This window comes from Dermacentor silvarum, chromosome 4, assembly GCF_013339745.2.
Source record: "Dermacentor silvarum isolate Dsil-2018 chromosome 4, BIME_Dsil_1.4, whole genome shotgun sequence".
NCBI lineage: Eukaryota > Metazoa > Arthropoda > Arachnida > Ixodida > Ixodidae > Dermacentor > Dermacentor silvarum.
Window position 1 is genome coordinate 167,721,367 of NC_051157.2, and position 18,441 is coordinate 167,739,807.

The following is an 18,441-nucleotide window of genomic DNA, read 5'->3' on the forward strand; positions in this document are numbered from 1 at the left end:
ATGTGAAATTGTACGTAAAAGTTAAGTACAGTAGCAGTTACAGTAGCTGACTCCATTAAGTCATTCCCTTTCATTCTTTGACGGCTCCAACGAATCGGATGCCTACATATGACGTTCCTTTTTAATGCAGCGGCATTATAAAGATCACACTTGGCCTTTGACGATGTAAATGTAAAGGTTTGTCTTCAGCTGGAAAGGACTTGTATGGACAAACTGACACAACTTACACTTTGGTGTTTAAAGCACCTGGAACTGTATGATCTACCTTGTGTATGTATGAAAATTTAACTAGAAGTTTTCACCATCATTTGAGTTAACACTGGTAAAAAGTGCTTAAAGTAGAATTGCTCAAGTCGGGGGATGGCCTGTGCAATAAAGTTGTTAAGTGGCACTTCAATGCAGATCTGTTGGGCCTGTGAATAGACATAGAAAAAGCACTTGTTGAGGCCAAGAACATATAGTGATGTCTGCAATTGCATGTAGTACTTGTGCGATGACTTTAGTTCTACACGCCCATTCCGGAACACCAAATATAAAACAGTTGACACGGCTGCGTTGCTGTCAACAATTGCTTTGTCCTTGCACGAATAGGGACACTTCACTTCCAGTAGTGACAATGTGGAGCCTTGCAAAACTACTGCGTCTGGTGTGCAACACAGCCATGGCTGCTCCAGCATTATATGAAGCCCACATTTCCTAATTTCAGCCCCCGTGCTCTTCGCAAAACAAGAAATGGTTTCATCTTCAAGGGCTATTCTATAAGCTGTCCCTTGTGAGTAAAATGATTTGGCAGAAAGGAAGCTTTCCGCCAGTACATTAGGTGCTTTCCCGGAATGCAAAATGTCGTGAGGCTGGCTACTTGCTGATATGCGGCTGGCTCTCATTTCTTTCCAGTGCACCATGTCTCGCCCTGGGTCCCATGTTTTCCTTTCTGTGTCTGCTATTTCTTCGGCAGTCATCACAATGTTTGCCATGTAACAGCACATCTCGTCTGTGTTGTGTTGCGTGCCATTTCCACGGTGCAGTTCAGAAAAATGGAAATGCCCCTTTACAATCTGTTCCTCATGTACCAGAACTTCTTGTTCAGCATGTTTAGGAATTGTCACTGATAGCTCATGTTTTATGGCTGTTACAAGCGAGCAATTGTGGTCCCACAAACGATCAAGTAGTTCGGCTAACACAGTTGCATTCTGACTAGGTGGCACATCTGGTGGCAGTTGCACATCTTCCACTGCCTTGCCGAGGAAGCCATCCGAACACGATCCCTTCTTGTACGTTCCAAATGTGCACACAGAAGGCTTGCCCCAGAGCCTTGGCCCAGTTGTGCATGATCTGTTTTCTTCATTGTTGATGTAATGGACGATGGCAGCAATGTGCTTGCACCGTCCGCCTTTACCTGCCTTGCAGGTAAAGGCGGACGGTGTCACACACGGTGTCACGCGTGCACAGGTAAACGTAATCACATCTTGTTCGGTCACCGCGGACACTCGCTGTCGTAACACTGGAGTGAGGAAGTGCAGTGGGCGCATCAGCGAGCGAATTGACCTTCACGCTGTCTCACTGCAATGTGAACTAAACGCCGAAACCACTAGGCGCACTTTGTCAACATCGCAGATTATTACGACAATGAGGCGTGTGCACTTTGCACACGTCGCAAATAACTTTCAAGATAAGGCCAGCGCAACTGTGCCGTATCTGCAATGTGCCGGTCGCTTGTTGCAACACATCTCACTTGTTGCAACGTACCAGCTGGCTGCACCGCTAAATTTACGTGACCGCCACATTTGAACGCAACGTAAGATCCAGTAACATTACAGATTGGCGACGTGCCATGATGAACTTAATACATGGAAGTGAATTGGATTTAGATCGGGACCGCGAAAACGCAACATAGCAGCCGGGAAAACGCAGCAGCGAGGTACATATCAACGGGGTTCCACTATTAGACATTTTTTCTCGTAAAAATAAATTCATTTTTTCTTGACTTTATGTATGTTTTGATGATACAAATTTTGGGTGATACGAATATTTAATGCGACCCCACGAGATTTGTATCACCAAGATTTCACTGTAGTTACATTCTTCCTTAACACCAGTACATTTTGCGAAATTCAGACATATGCTGTTACAATCTGACAAAGAATATGTTTCACAGTTTATAAATACAACTCAAGAAAACAAACATTATGAGAACGCAAGTACAGGTTTTCGGGTTTTGTGGAAGAATAAAGTTACAGATACATCTATGTGCACTTAACCAAATCTAAACCAAAAACTGAAAAGACATTCCACTCAAACTGGAAGTCTCCAACTATATCATCAAGCAGAATTGACTTTATTCTGCAAATCGGGCATCTATCCACTATTCTTTATAACATATACCAAAGAAATGGGACATGAATGTTTTAATTTGAGCCGTACGCACTGGCATAAATGAGCAAAAGAAAAGTGAGCTGTAGCATTGGTGTAAGAGCAGAAACAATATTGCATGTTGAATATCCACTACCACAATGGAAGGTAAGCACAAGACGTATCGCATTTATGCAAAACAAGGAACAATTTGTACTTTGGCATAGCTCTTGTAATGGTCTGTCTTTGTAAAGTCTAGAAATTAAAAATTATACATAAAAATAATTGAACTGTATGCACCAACAAGGTCATGTGATCAATGCGCTATTAACGCATCATATACTGGTGAGCTAGACAAAATGGCAGCAATGAAAAAACAGCATGCACTTTAATAAGCACCTTTATTGTTGCAGTGCATCGTTCTATGTATCTGGCAGTAAAATAATTTCTTTCATGGGTGCACACCTGCCAGGAATGTCATTAAATATGCTAGTATTGATGCATGCTTCTCCACCAGCTCAAGCCGCATATCTGTTAAAGGAAGTATCTTTCATGGCTGCCTGCTGCTGAGCCAACCAAGCCGCGTTGCATGTAAGTCTATTATTGCACTGCTATCAAACATTCACTCACAGTCAAACGCATCTCGCATACTGTGCACGAAATGCACAGTGGAAACCTATCTAATGAAATTACAGAAGTACAGGCTTACAGTCTGTTATCACAAATACGGGAGAACATATTTGATGAAGCTGCCCTTTAGCTCTGTGTATGCATATGCCTTCTTCCTTGTTTATAAGCTTGCATTGCAATATCAGTTCAGCATGTAAATTGTGGCAGTCTGTTCACTATAAATTGTCTGTTCACCTGTTGTGCTAATTGTTTGTCAAGCATTCCTATTTAGGTGGCTTCACACAGAAATAAAGGCAACATAAGGCCAACTTGTCAACAACAAAACAGGAACATGAGAAGGATTTGGTGAGAACATGAGGATAAGCACTTCTGCTGAGTGGAAGTGTCAATGTGAGGTTATATGAAAGTAGTAGCCACATGCACACAAACGTGGCATCTGCACAATCAATACAAATGTTTAAGGGCTGCCACGGTCCGTGGCTCAGTGGTTATGGTGCACAGCTGCTGACTCAAAAGACGCGATTGAGGAAGAAAATTTGCCTTTGTTTCTGCTGACATCTTTATTCTCTGTGCAGTAGTGGCCTATAAAAGGGTCCTAACTTGGAAATATGGTCAGTGTTATGAAAGATTACATTCATTTTTCAGATTGCATTTCACAGAAATACTCTGAAAAAAGCATCATGTCTTGCACCTTTCATGCTGTCACTGAGTAAAAAAGAACACAATCAATGGCAAATGCCATAAAGGCAAACCCCCGCAGGGGCGTCTGCGTAAGCAGGCGTTTGGTGAGTTGCGCCACCACGTACCCGAGCACACGAGGGTTGGACCCTCCCGCGTATAGCTGTGCGCGGCTTAGCCGTGTCTGGGGAAAGGGGGATCCTGGGGGTTGAGCCGATGCTGGGTGTTCGGACCTTTAAGGCCCCCCGGCGGAGGCAACACACCTCTTCGGCCTCTGCTTCACATAGACGGCACCCCCGGACTGACCCACCCGGGGGAAATCGGCAGTCGCCCTTTCCTGTCCTCCTCCTCAATCTTCGTCTTTCTCTCTGACTTTCAATCTTTCCTGTCTCCTACTCACTTCCTTTTACTTCTGATCTTCTGGGCGGCAAGGGTTAACCTTGTGTGGGTAGCCAACCTTGGATATTCCATATTTGGTTATAGTGGTGACGTACAGCTGGCGTCTGCAGGCCTTGTGTTTACAGGCCCTGCAGCGTCCCCTTGTTGGGCTCCATGGTGGGTGGCTGGCGTTGCTGCCGAAAACCCAGATATTCTTATGGCTAGTCCTTTTCCACCACTCCCTGATCGCCGTCTGAAAAGAGGGCGCACCGAAGATGTGTTCCAGTTTTTTGGACGCCAAACACCGAATTTCCCCAGATTTCATGTCATTCACTCTGAAACCTCAAACAAATCGGTACGAACAATGTCACCATTTCTTGTCTCAAAGTCTTTGACTAATATTTTTGGACCAGGCTTTAAAGCATCTAGGATGGCAAGCGGGGATCTCCTCTTGGAGCTCCGTGATGTGAAACAATATGAGAAACTGCCCAATCTAGTATCATTTGGGGACACCCAAGTGACAGTAACCCCACATCGTACTACGAACACCACCCGTGGCGTTATCTCAGATGATGATTTAATGGAGCTAACCGAGGCTGAACTCTTGGAGGGCTTCAGTGAGCAAAATGTGATAAATGTTAAAAGAATTAAGATGAGGCGCGACGGCAAAGAAATCAAGACCAAGCACCTAGTACTTACTTTTGGTTCAAGTGTCCTGCCCGAGTCCATCGAGGCCGGCTACCTCAGACTTCGTGTTAGGCCATACGTGCCAAATCCTCTTAGGTGCTTCAAGTGCCAGCGATTCGGGCACAGTTCACAGAATTGCCGAGGCCGGCAAACTTGTGCTAAGTGCAGTGCCAATGAACATTCCTCCGAAACTTGCAATAACACTCCACATTGTATCAACTGTGATGGTGAGCACGCCGCATACTCACGGTCGTGCCCGTCATGGAAGAAAGAGAAAGAAATTGTGACTATTAAAGTCAAAGAAAATATCACATTCAAGGAGGCACGTAGGCGGGTATCATACCTGCCCAAAAACACCTTTGCCGATGTGGCGCGTCAGGGGGCAGCGACACAACGGCTTCCGGCGCCTGCCCGGCCCGCAAGCAGCGAGCCCGCAGTGACGCCATCCACCCCCTCGGCGGCTGCAGCTAGCGCTGCTCCGCCAACTCACAAGAAGGGGCCATCGACCTCTGGGCTGGTGGCCTCCAGGGCCTCGTCCCTCGAGGCGAGGCCTTCCTGTCAAACCTACCGCTCGCAAGAACGCGTGTCCAGCGCCTCGCAAGAGGCGATGGACACAACAACTGGCCAGACGGCGCCGTCAGCGCCTAAGGAGCCGCGAGAATCTCGCGATCGCTCCAAAAAAGAAAAAGCCCGCATCACAGGGCCCGACAAGGGCTCTGTAGCTTAAGTTAGTCTCCTTTACACACAGCACAAAAAACACTTTCAACATGAATACACAAATTATACAGTGGAACGTCAGAGGACTCCTACACAACCTCGATGACGTCAAAGAAATCCTACACAAGTTTAATCCGAAGGTGCTGTGTGTTCAGGAGACACACCTTAAACCTACACAATGCAACTTTCTCCGGCAATACGCCATCTTTCGCAAAGACTGCGATGACACCTCCGTGTCATCCGGCGGTGTTGCTATCGTAGTTGACAGAGGTGTTGCCTGTCGAGAACTGAAACTTCGTACGCCCCTAGAGGCAGTTGCTGTCCGAGGGGTATTGTTTGACAGGCTAGTCACTGTTAGCTCTATATACATCCCTCCTAATTATCATCTTAATAAAACTGAATTTCAGAACTACATAGATGAACTTCCGGCACCATATATAGTTGTCGGAGATTTAAATGCACATAACACATTGTGGGGAGACTCTCGTTGCGATGCGAGAGGACGCCTAATTGAAAACTTTCTCTTTTCTTCAGGAGCATGTTTACTTAATAAGAAAGAGCCAACTTACTACAGCATGGCGCACAACACATACTCCTCCATAGATTTAATTATCGTGTCGAGTACACTGATTCCGTACCTGGAGTGGTCCGTTCTGAAGAACCCTTTTGGGAGCGACCACTTCCCAATCATGTTAAAACTGACAAAACAGGATCTATGTTCCCCACACATTCCCCGATGGAAGGTTGACTCCGCTAACTGGGAACGTTTCCACGAACAAACTTATTTAAGCAGGGATGATATTGCATTTTTAAATATAGATGATGCTGTAGCATATATAACGGGCTTTATAATTGAGACTGCCACAACATGCATCCGTCAAACTAACGGACTGGCTAATAAACGTCGTATCCCGTGGTGGAACGAAGAATGCAAGGAAGCACGGAAAAATCAAAACAAAGCTTGGGGACGACTTCGCGACTCTCCAACCGCCGAAAACTTGATTAATTTCAAACAAATAAAGTCCCAGGCTAGAAGAACACGTCGACGTGCTAAAAGGAAGAGTTGGGAGAAGTACATCTCTAGTATAAATTCTTACACGGATGAGACGAAAGTGTGGAATCGAGTAAATAAATTAAAAGGCCGGGAGGTACACCCACTCCCCTTAGTAACTACTCAAGGAGAGAGCCTGGAAGATCAGGCTGGTTGTCTGGGCGAACACTTTGAATATATCTCCAGTGCGTCCCACTACACACAAGCATTTTTGAGAGTCAAAGAACGCGAAGAGCGACAGCCCCTAAAACGTAAAGGCTCATCGAGTGAGGTCTACAACTATCCATTTACTTTAACTGAACTGAAAGCATCCCTCGCTTGCTGCAATAACTCTGCGCCAGGCGGTGATCGTGTCATATATGAAATGATTAAGCACCTGAATCCTGAAGCGCTGAAAACACTCCTGTATCTTTTCAATGTCATGTGGGCGCATGGATATATCCCGTCCTCGTGGAAGGAAGCTATAGTCATTCCCGTGCTTAAACAAGGCAAAGACCCGTCCCTAGCCAGCAGCTACAGGCCAATAGCGCTAACAAGCTGTCTGTGCAAACTATTTGAAAAAATGATCAACAGGCGCTTAATCTGTTTCCTTGAACATAACAAATTACTAGACCCCTTCCAATGTGGTTTCAGGGAAGGTATGTCCACAACAGACCACCTTGTTCGCATTGAGTCTTATATTAGAGACGCTTTTATACATAAGCAGTTCTGTCTTTCAGTGTTCCTCGACCTAGAAAAAGCTTACGACACGACATGGCGCTACGGCATTCTCCGAGATCTCTCTGCGATGGGTGTCCGTGGCAACATGCTAAACACAATCGAAAGTTACCTGTCTAACCGCACATTCCGCGTAAGAGTGGGCAACGCTTTGTCTAAGTCATTCACCCAAGAGACCGGTGTGCCACAGGGAGGCGTGCTTAGTTGCACACTATTTATTGTAAAAATGAATTCCCTGCACACAGTCATTCCACGGTCAATGTTTTACTCCGTTTATGTCGACGATGTTCAATTTGCCTTCCAGTCATGCAATATTGCCATCTGCGAACGACAAGTGCAGCTTGTAATAAACAAATTGTCCAAATGGGCAGATGAGAACGGTTTTAAAGTAAACGCTCAGAAGAGCACTTGCGTACTCTTTACAAACAAGAGAGGCATAATGCCTGTCCCCAGTATACAAATCAAAGGAGATGCACTCTCTGTCAGCAGCGAGCATACGTTTCTAGGCATTATTTTGGATTACAAGCTTACATTTATTCCTCATATTAAGTATCTTAAGGCCAAATGCCTGAAGACAATGAACCTTTTAAAGCTTCTGTCACGTACGACTTGGGGTAGTGACCGAAAGTGTCTGCTTAACCTGTATAAAAGTCTTGTCCTCTCACGCCTTGATTACGGGTCTATAATTTATAATTCTGCAACGCCAAGTGCATTAAAAATACTAAACCCTGTTCACCACTTAGGTATCCGCCTCGCGACTGGTGCTTTCAGGACAAGTCCAATCCAGAGCCTCTACGTAGAGTCGAATCAGTGGTCACTTCATCTGCAGCGGTCATACAGCAGTTTTACATATTTTCTGAAAGTGCAAGGAAATATTGAACATCCGTCTTATTCAACAATAAACGATGTGACCGCTGCCACACTATTCCACAATCGACCTGCAGCGAGAAAGCCGTTCTCTTTGCGTGTGAGGAATCTTAGTGAGGAAATGGGTGTTCCGCTGCTTGATCATCGTCCTATGGCCCCAGTGAAACTGTTACCTCCGTGGCAGTGGCAGCTCATAGATTGTGACACATCATTTATAGAAGTCACGAAACACGCATCAGAGGCACACATTAAAATGCATTTCCTAGAACTTCAGTCCAAGTACTCGTGCACAGAGTATTACACAGACGCTTCTAAGTCACACGCCGGGGTTTCTTATGCAGCCGTCGGCCCATCCTTCTCGGAATCCGGTGTACTCCACCCGGAAACAAGTATCTTTACGGCTGAGTCCTATGCACTTTTATCAGCTGTAAAGCATATAAAGAAATCAAAACTTCAAAAGACTATCATATATACAGACTCTCAAAGTGTCGTGAAAGCCTTGATGTCATTCTGCAAACTAAGAAATCCTGTACTCATTGAGCTCTATTCTGTTCTTTGTAGAGCTTACGCAACTAACCAGCATGTCATTATATGCTGGGTGCCTGGGCATAGAGGCATCGAGGGCAATGTTCTTGCAGACCAAATGGCCACATCAGTGACATCAACCGCTATTAACTCTACAGCTGCTGTTTCTCCAACAGATTTGAAACCTTTCTTGCGAAAGAAACTACGAAGCCACTGGCAACGCTTGTGGGACACACAAACAAGTAATAAGCTTCATTTGATTAAGCCACAGCTAGGTTACTGGCCCCCCATAACTAAAACACGACGAACTGATGTCCTGTTCTGTCGTCTAAGAATAGGACATACATATGGCACCCACAATTTTTTGCTTATTGGTGATGAACCACCAACCTGTGGTAGATGTTGTGAGAGGCTGACCGTCCTCCATGTCCTCGTGGAGTGTCGGGAAGCCGAAGCCGAGAGAAGGAAACATTTTCCGGTAGCATACCGCTACAATATCCCTCTACATCCCATGCTATTTATTGGTGAAGAACCGCTTTTTAATGCCAAAGCAGTCCTCGATTTTTTGAATGATGTTGTGCTACATGTTATTAGCCCAATAAGTTTGTAGCACATCCTCTCTCCAGAGGATGTCGCTGTGATAATTTTTGATAGCACATGCCTCCAGGCCCTTGTGGTTCAAGGGCTCTGTTTAGGTAGTAGTGCTTCTTGCCAATTACTGTATCTTAAATATTTTAAATATATTATTCTTTCTCAATGCATTCCTCATTTCATAGTACACATCATTAGTCATTGCCATGATATAGTACATATATATTTTACGCACTTTACAGCGATAATTTTAGGCCCCTTTACAGCCATGTTTCATCTACTTCTCAGAATTCATTGCTCGACGGCACATTCACAAAAACTGGCATGGCGCTCTTTGGCCATAACTGGCCCTTGCGCCATAAAACACCACACATCATCATCATAAAGGCAACCGATCAGATGCAATTAACATTGCACAGTACAAGACATTCTTGTGCTGTTCAATTAACAAAGGCATCAGTGTACAATGCGGTGAACAGTACGAGGAGGAGCCAGAGCAATGCTGCAAATAGAATACTGTGATCATTTGGGATCCGCACACACACACAAAAAAAAGATCAGCCATTTTCAAGTCATTTAAAGGAAAGCAATTAGGTTCATTTTACACAAGCACAGCTGACATGATCCTCGTACAAAGCTAATGGTTGAAACACAATAACCAAATTTCGTTTCTCTGGAAAACAAGTGAGAAATCTTTAAATAACCAAACAACTCATGAGAAAAATACAAGTGAGATATCTTAAAGAAAAAAAAGCCAGCCTTGCAACCTACAGCCAGCATTTTGCCTTGGTGATTAAAATTGTAAAAGAGGGCACGACTTCACAGTGTTGCAGCTGACATGCTGCTTCTACCTACCAAACATTTAGCACATCAATGTTAGGCCTGCCCGCTTCAGGTTTTTCAACAGAGACTTTACCTTAAACGACATCAAGCCACTGTCAATTGGCTCACCCTTCACACAACTGTGCACAAGTCCCCAAAACTGTCCAAAAGTGTATGGGTATGACAGGTTTAAAATAAAATATACAGTCAACAGGAGGATGACTGCCTTCTCAGTTGATGATGCAGGTGGTAAAGCCACAATGTTTTCCTTGCAGGCAATTTTGAAGTTGCCATTCTCTTTCAAAATGCATGGGTGTGGTGGAGACCTGTTGCCAAGTTCTTGTGCCTTTAAAGAGGAGAGAAGCAGCAAATTTTAACTGCAGAATGGCTTTAAATTGTGGTGTTCGTGATGATACACTTTTTATAAAACTAATAATTTATTTCACTATGATTTCTTGGTTTCCTTTCAAACCTGCAAGAGGTGCCAGTGTTCACAAAAATTCTATGAGCATGCCCCATCGATGATTGCTCATTGTGAATGGAATCGCTGCTTTATTTCTAGAAAAAGCATAACACTTTTCTGGTTGAATGACCTGAACATCAATTGGCTTTTCCAGCCTTGAGGGATTTTTAGTTACCAACCAAACAATATAATAATCTGCACATTTCATAATTCGTGCACTTTCCCACTACGAATAAATGTCCTCTTTAGTCCATTATGTGCTTTCCAGTGCTGTTATGATGCTTAACATAACTTACAGGTAAAACATGACTCCAAAAGTCTAATTTAAAGTACACCTTTCCATACTTTTTTATAAGTCCACCTTTCCATAATCGGCAACGATTGTACCTTGTATTTGATGGCAATGATGCAAAGCTACTCAGAAACTATGATTACTTCAAGCATGTTGTCACAAAAGAGCGTTTAATCCAAGCGCGCACCACGTGTCACGCAAGCCAGTGAAATAACACGCCGGCCCCGCGGCAACTTCAACAGAGGGGGAGAGTGCATACGCCTCAAACAACGACCCGAACAACGGCGCCGAAACGTCTAGAAGAACCTCGACGAAGCGACGTTAACCGGAGAGGGAGAGAGAGAGAGCACACGCGCGTGCCGAGACACCGTCTCACCCGGCGAGTCGAGAGAGATAACTACTGCGTGAGCGTGCGCCAACAGCATGAGTCATCACCCTCTCTTGACAAAGCTCCGACAGCAGCGGTCGAAGGTACGAGAAAAGAGTAGAAGCTTCCCAGGCTTTGGCCATGCTACGAGATCACGACTCCGATAGGAAGGTTCGAGAACGCCTGTGGAAGCTATATAACCGCCGTGCGAGAATCGTTCAGTGGAATTCAGGAGTTCGAGAGTTCAGTCTGCACCGGTGATGTAACGTGAAGACCAAGCATCTGTGGAAGAAGGGGATTCCCCGGCAAGCTAGTCGACGAGTTCATCGAGCGTCTGCATTTCCGGAAGAAGTTCTTTCTTTGAGATTTGCCCGAGCTACGCCGAGATCGTATGACTCCAAGACCAACCAGCACGGTGAATACGATTGGACACTTAGTGTTCCTATTCCTTTTGTACTTTGCGTGTTGGACTCTTAGTGCTTGTCGTTAATTATTTTCCTGTGTTTTGTGAATACCCATCTGATTTGTATTGTGTTGTGTCTAGCCTAAGTGTCCAAGTGTGTGTGTGTAACTGCCTTGTGTGAAGAATATATTTTGTTGTGTTTTGACAATTCTGGGCTCTGACTCGGTCTTTGGACAGCAACCGGCGTTCGCTGGCATACCAGAGGGCCCATTCTTAATTGTCCTTGCTTTCGTGGGATTATTTTCTGAAGCTGATAAGTCGGCTTTGGAATTTGGTCCGGCGTCTGCGCCTCGTTCACGGGGTCTGTGACACACGTAATGATGCAGATGTTTGTCTGCAAAAGAAGCTACTGCGGTTTTGTAGTATGGACACAGAAAGATGTCTTTATTGAAAGAGTAATGCTTGATCAGGAGTTATGCAACAAAATCGTGGATAAATGTGCATTGTACTTTGAGCGAGTTCTCCTGCCTGAACTTTGTTTCCATTATTGGACTACTGCTGCTGAAGAAGCAGTAGTGGAGCAAAGTGCAGGCAGTCGGGACGATAAATATTGCTACTGTCAACTGCCAGAGTATGGTGGCATGATTAGGTGTGATGGCAAGCATTGTATTTGACAATGGTTTCATTTACAGTGTGTTGATTTGAAGAGGGCACCAAAATCACGGAAATGGTTTTGTAATGACTGGAAAAAGTCGTGAAAAATGGTAGTGTACATTTATTAGATGCTTTGCACGAAGGACACATGTCAGTCAAATGGTACGACAGAGTCGCACAGGTTGGTAAGCGCAGCACACACAAATACAACCTTGTGAAGTGCGCTGACTTTTCTGCCGTCAATCGCCTTCGCTTTCAAAAATTCAGTGGGAAGAGTGCTTTTGAGAATGGAGTACTTGTTCCTGACTAACCTAATAACTCTTTCTACATGAATTCTAACATTTGCCAGCCTACGTGTGGCCTCAACAGAAGTATGCAATAAGTTGTGGCTTCCCTCTGGTGAAAGCTGGGATTTCCAGCTTCGCTCCACACATGCCCACGGCATCAGAGATCAAGAAACCTCTGTCTGCCAGCACAGAGTCGCCAAGTAGCAGGTTGTCAAGAATGCCGCACTATTCTGTCAGCATTTTGTAACTTGTGCGTCCGCCCGACCCTCTTGATATTTATGTAATTACACCTTGCGGAGCGATGCCAATTATGTACTTCACGGTGTTCCCATGCTTGTACATAGACCTTCATCCATGGAACCTAGACCATGGTTGTACGTGAAAAATGGTAGTGTACATTTATTAGATGCTTTGCATGAAGGACACTTGTCAGTCAAATGGTATGACAGAGTCGCACAGGTTGGTAAGCGCAGCACACACAAATAAAACCTTGTAAAGTGCGCTGACTTTTCTGCCGTCAAACACCTTCACTTCCAAAAATTAGTGGGAAGAGTGCTTTTGAGAATGGAGTACTTGTTCCTGACTAACCTAATAACTCTTTCTACATGAATTCTAACATTTGCAAGCCTACGTGTGGCCTCAACAGAGTACGCATTAAGTTGTTGGATAATGATCTAGGTTCCATGGATGAAGGTCTGTCCACAAATTTTTCAAAACAAGAATGACTGCTACTTTCTTGCCAAATGTTTCTTGAAATACCATTGGCATTGTTCTTTGAAGATCTTCACATTGCGGCCATTTGATCAGACTGTTGAGCCTGTGGCGGCCACGCCCTTTCCCATCTTTGACTCGGTAAAATCTTATCGCGTTGTGTGCGGGAAAGGGAAGTGGTGCGAGGGTGCGCAACCGAGCCGTAGAGGCTGTACGATTAGAAAATAAAGTTCAGTTGTTGCTTGTTCTTCAGGGACGCACTACTCGCTTCTGTCAGCTGATTTCCAGCCACGCTCGCGTCCTACACAACATTGGTGACCCGGACGAGCAGCAAGGGCTATGGACACACCTCAAGGCACCGAAACTCCGACGCTCTCCGGCGTCGACGTCAAACTGCCTTCGTTTTGAACTGCGGATCCTGCATTGTGGTTCATTCAGGTAGAATCAATTCGCTGCACGGCGCATCACAGCAGATTCCACGAAATACCATTATGTGGTGAGCAGTCTGCCCCCAACAACCGCTAGCGAAGTTCGAGACCTGTCGCTTTCTTCACCAGCAGACAACGTTTACAAGGCGTTGAAGGCAACACTCATTCGTAGGATCACGCCCTCCGAAAGCCAACGGCTACAACAGCTTCTTCATGAAGCCAACCTCGGCGACAAAACGCCAAGCCAGCTGCTGCGTCACATGCAGCATTTATTTGGCAGCAAAGTGGACGGTCTTGACAGCCTGCTGCTCCGAGAAATATTTTTACAGAAAATTCCCCCGAGCGTCAGAATGGTCATGACTGCCTCAAATGAAAACGATCTATCCAAACTGGCCGAGTTAGCCGACAAGCTCATGGCGGTAACTCCCACATCTGTCGCGGCCGTCACAAGCGAACCGTCGCCACATGAACAGCTTCAAGAGATGAAGTACGAAATCTCGCGTCTCGTGGATTCCGTGGCCGCCCTCCATACCGCGTCACGGTCAACCAGTCAGGGTGCTCCGCAATCGCCTACGAAACGCCAAAAAACTATGTTGGTACCATCGCAAGTTCGGCAATGCTGCACGCAAATGCGTACCACCCTGCGAGCTCTCGGGAAACGCCCCGGGCAGGCGCTGAGGGCGACCAGCGCTTCTGCCACGCAAGAAGGTCGCTCATCAGTCTTTTTCCTAACCGACCGTAACACGTACCGGCTTCCGCTTCCTCGGCGACACAGGCGCCGAAGTGAGGTACCCCAGCATCACCCGCAGACCGCAAGCGCCCGAACACATCGCCTCTGCAAGCAGTCAACAACACGGCCATCGCCACGTACGGAAATCGCTCCCTAACCGTCAGTCTGAGCCTGCACAGAACGCTACGATGGATCTTCATACTAGCCGAGGTGAAATTCGCCATCCTCGGGGCGGATTTTCTCCACCACTTTGGACTGTTAGTCGACGTGTGTAACCGGAGGCTACAGGACCCTGTGTCACAAAGCGATGTAAAAGGCAAGCCTTCAAGACATATGCTGCTCAGCCCTACGCTGATCAAGCCAACAGGCCCACTCTTCACTTCTATACTCAGCGAATTTCCTGACCTGACACACCAGCGCCAAGTGGGATCCCCAGTAAAACACAACGTGTTTCACCACATCACCACAACTGGACCACCGGTTCATGCTCGACCACGTCGATTGTCGCCTGAAAAACTAGTGGTGGCAAGACAGGAATTCGACCATATGTTGGAGTTGGGCATCATCCAACCTTCTTCCAGTCCTTGGGCCTCTCCCCTTCACATGGTTCCTAACCGATCATTGGGTGACTGGCGTCCTTGCGGGGACTATCGAGTGCTGAACAGTGTCACAACACCCGACCGGTACCCCGTGCCACATATTCATGACATACTGGCAGGTCTGCATGGGGCCAAGATTTTTTCAAAAATTTATCTTGTGCGCGCATAACACCTGATACTTGTGTCAATGGAAGACGTCCCTAAGACTGTTATCACTACACCATTTGGTCTATCCGAATTCCTGCGCATGCCATTCGGCCTTCGCAATGCAGGTCAAACGTTTCAAAGGGTTATCGACGGTGTTCTACGGGGCCTGAATTTTTGTCACGCCTACCTGGATGACTTAGTTATCGCGAGCACCACCCCAGAAGAACATGAAGCACATCTGTGGATTGTTTTTCGGCACCTATCTGAGCACGGCGTTATCGTCAATGCGGCCAAGAGTGAACTCGGCGTGCCTAAGTTATCATTTGTGGGCCATATCATTTCGAACTCTGGAGTACGGCTACAGCCGCTACACCCATCTAAAGTGCAGGCCATACAAAATTTTCCACTGCCAACCACGAAGCGCCAACTACGTGAATTTCTCGGATTGCTAAACTTCTACCGCCGCTTTGTGCCTAAATGCGCACATATCATACAACCACTTCACGGACTGCTGAAGGCAACGCAAGGATCTTCGAATGACCTGCCTTGGTGCGAAGAAGCGGAAGGGGCTTTCAACCAAAGCAAGCAGGCCTTGGCAAATGCGGCTCTCCTGGCATACCCACAGCCAGAATTCCCCAGTGTTTAATGGTCGATGCCTCAGACATAGCCATCGGCGCCGTGTTTCAACAGCTAAGCAACGGCACATGGCACCCAACTGCATTCTTCTCGAGAAAGCTGACGCCTACTGAGCACCGCTACAGCACCTTCGGGCGCGAACTGCTAGCCGTCTACTCAAGTATACGCAACGTCCGGCATTTCTTGGAAGGCGTCGAGTTCTTCATTTTAACCGACCATAAGCTGCTGACCTATGCTCTCCCTCTATGCATTCGGACGGTGGCACGCACACGGGCCATGAACTTCGGCAACTGGCATACATCTCAGAGTTCACGCCAGACATCCGCCACGTAAAAGGGAGCAACAACGTCGTTGCCGACGCCCTGTCGCGGAGCGCTATAAACTTCATCAATGATCCAGAAGGAGTTAACTTCGCGCTGGCTACAGCCGAAAGACAAGACGAAGAGCTAAAAAGCCTCCTAACAACAAAAACGGCCCTCAAACTACAGTGGATGCAGATTCCGGGTTCAGGTGACCAGATTTGCTGTGACACCTCCACGAGCAATCCACGCCCCTTCGTGCCTGCCAATATACGTCGCCACATTTTTCTTTCTGTTCACAAGCTATCGCATCCTGGAACCAAAGCTACGCAAAAGCTGCTCACAGCAAGGTTCATCTGGGCAGGTATCAACCGAGACGTGCGTTGCTGGGCAAGAGAATGCATACCATGTGAGCGTGCCAAAATTCATCGACATACTGTGACCCCGTTGGCAAAGTTCACGCCTCCAGACGTGCGTTTCGACCACATCCACCTCGACATTGTCGGAGCTCTGCCGCCTTGCCAAGAGCATGCCTATTTACTGACGTGCATTGATAAACTCACACGCTGGGCGGAGGCCATACCTATAGCGGATATCACTGCTGACACGGTTGCCCGCGCATTTTTGCACCACTGGGTTGCTCGTTTTGGCGCACCATCCATAATAACAATGGACCGTGGAAGGCAGTTGGAACCATCACTTTTCGCCAGCATTACACGTTTCATTGGTGCTTCTCGATGAGAACAACCGCCTACCACCTGATTAGCAACGGCTTGGTGGAGCGTTTCCACCGCCAGCTCAAGTCTGCGCTCGCCGCAACAGAAGAGCGCAACTGGATGGAGGCACTACCACTCATTCTGTTCGGTATCAGGACAGCTGTCAAGACAGACATCGGCTGCAGCGCGGCCAAACTGGTCTACAGAACAACACTGCGCCTTCCAGGAGAATTCTTCACGGGCAGTCCGCAAGACGACTGTACAGCTACCGCAGCCTACGCACTTAGGCTACGAGACATAATGGAAAACCTTCGCGCTACGCCACCGCGACGGGCAGCGCCACGCGCGGTATACATTATCCAGAACTCGGTTCGTGCACACACGTGTTTGTGCGCCATGACGCAGTTCATCAGCCACTCCAACCACCGTGTAACGGGCCATTCCGAGTACTGCGTCGAGGTAACCAGCAGTTCACTATCGACGTGCGCGGTCGTCACGAAGTGGTATCACTCGATCGGCTGAAGCCAGCGCACATTGAAGATACAGACACTGTTTCACATGCAACGCCATCTGCGACACCGCCCTCCAAGGCTCTACTCATTCAAACACGCCAAGTCACAAGGACACGCAGTGGACGAGTCTCCAGGGCGCCCCGTCGTATGGACTTGTGAACAATTTCAATCGTCCTATGAACGTTCGTTAACTCACTAGGAGGGGAAGTGATGTGGCGGCCTCACGGTCGCACAGCAGCAGCCAGACGCCCTTTCCCATCTTTGACTCGGTAAAATCTTATCGCGTTGTGTGCGGGATAGGGAAGTGGTGCGAGGGTGCGCAACCGAGCCGTAGAGGCTGTACGATTAAAAAATAAAGTTCAGTTGTTGCTTGTTTTTTCAGGGACGCACTACTCGCTTCTGTCTGCTGATTTCCAGCCATGCTCGCGTCCTACACAACAAGCCTAATGTAAGCAGCATCAAGCCACCTTTCTACTGTCGTCGTTACTGTGGACTGGTGAATGCCAAACCTGTAAGATAAAACTGCGAAGTTGTTATATGCTTCAGTAAGTTTTATCTAAGCTAATGCAATAAAGTTCACCAGCACAACATAGCTACTGAATACTCAACTGAGCAATTCTGCATGGTGCACCAAGCTTAATACAAATGAATATAGGTATGGCTGTTGCCCCGAATCAAATACCTGTATGCAAGATCTTGCAACGGGTGGTTAAGCCGCAACCTCATTAGGAAAACGATAATTTCCTGGAATTTGGTCAGGTGGTTTCGTAATGCATGCCTTACATGAGGCTCAACTAGGCTGTAAACAGCCTCTAAAACTGCATAATTTGGCAGCCCTGTATAAAACAACCATGTCTGGGTTGCTGCGGAGCACATTCCTGTCTACCGGGACTGCCTTTGCCAGGCGGCTGTGTGCGCTAGCCAGTTCATGCTGAAGGCAGCGGTTTTCTTCCTCCAGTGAAGAGATGTGGGTTGACAGCAGGTCAGTGTCACCCCTTTGTCATGCCTGCATGATAAATTGAATGTGTGATGGCTGCATGAAAGGGAAAGCACTGGTGTCAACACTGAATGTATAATGCTGTTGCTTATTTCAGCACCTTTACATGATGATTTTATGATTCTAATAAAGTAGGACCTTGAATGTGCCCCTCAGACTGAATTGTTTGTTGTACAATTAGCTGGCAC